The sequence below is a fragment of the Phoca vitulina genome, unplaced genomic scaffold (genome assembly GCF_004348235.1).
Source record: "Phoca vitulina isolate PV1807 unplaced genomic scaffold, GSC_HSeal_1.0 scaffold99, whole genome shotgun sequence".
Taxonomy (NCBI): domain Eukaryota; kingdom Metazoa; phylum Chordata; class Mammalia; order Carnivora; family Phocidae; genus Phoca; species Phoca vitulina.
In genome coordinates, this window is record NW_022589802.1 from 2,228,365 (window position 1) to 2,229,691 (window position 1,327).

Consider the following 1,327-nt stretch of genomic DNA (forward strand, 5'->3'; position numbering starts at 1 on the left):
ACTTAGCACTTAGATCTTGGTTCCTAATAACTTTCTCCAATAAAAAGAACCAAGAGCTCCTTGGAGAAAGGAGCTTCTAGGACTGGGGTAGAAAGTATACAAGATAAGCCAAGTATCTTGTAAGACCAGAAAATAAAGAAGTGCCAAAAGCATTAGCTGCAGGTGTACAACATAAGTGATTTAGCAAGTCTGTGTGTTATACTGTGCTCAGCACAAATGTAGCTACCATCTGTTACCACACACCACCATTACAATGTCATTAACTATATTCTCTATGCTGTGCCTTTTTTTTCCTGTGGCTTATTCATTTCATAACTAGAAGTGGGTATTTCCCATGTCTCTTCACCCATTTTGTCCATCCTCTAGGCCCCCTTTCCTCTGGCAACCATCAGTTTGTGTGTCAACTATATTCAAATAAAAAAATTAAATACATAAATAATTAAAAAAAAATAAGTGCTAGTTGCTGTAAAGGGAAGGCAGACTGCATATTTTGCAACTCTGTCTGGCATTTTTTGATCCACTCTCATCAGTCCTCACCATCATTTGTCAGACCCCAACTGCCAAAATGGTGAAGCAGATAAAGAGCAAGTATGCTTTTCAGGAAGCCGTGAACAGTGCAAGAGATAAACTAGTTGTAGTTGACTTCCCAGCCATATGGTGTGGGCCTTGCAAAATGATCAAGCCTTTCCCTCTTTGAGAAGTATTCCAACGTGGTATCCCTTGAAGTAGATGTGGATGATTGTCAGGATGTTGCTTCAGAATGTGAAGTCAAATGCATGCCAACCTTCCAGTTTTTTGTTTTTTGGTTTTTGTTTTGTTTTGTTTTTAAAGAGGGAGGGGGTGTGGGGTAGGGGCAGAGGGAAAGAGAGTATCTTAAGCAGGCTCTACACCCAGCACAGAGCCCATCACAGGGCTCCATTTCACAGCCCTGAGATCATGACCCGAGCCAAAATCAAGAGTCAGATGCTTAACCCACTGAGCCACCCAGGCACCCCATCCTTCCAGTTTTTTAAAAAGGGACAAAAGGTGAGTGAATTTTCTGGTGCTAATAAGGGAAAACTTTAAGCCACCATTAATGAATTAATCTAATTATGTTCTCTGAAAACATAACCATTCATTGGCTATATAAAATTTATAATTTTGTTTATTTACAAAAAATAAAGATCAAATATGAAGACTATATACTCAACTGTCATCTAATTATAAGTGACAAAAAATATTAATTTTACCCTTTAAAAAAGAAGTGCTGAAAATGAAACAACAAAATCCCACTATGATAGAGCATGTCAAAATGACACAGGAGCCAACTGAAAGACTTCTTAATGGC

General features: G+C 38.4%; 1 pseudogene; it reads left to right on the forward strand.

Moving 5' to 3' along the window:
• Window positions 1–565: 565 nt before the first annotated feature.
• Window positions 566–1,089, forward strand: LOC116627580 (annotated as a pseudogene).
• The last annotated feature ends 238 nt before the right edge of the window (window positions 1,090–1,327 follow it).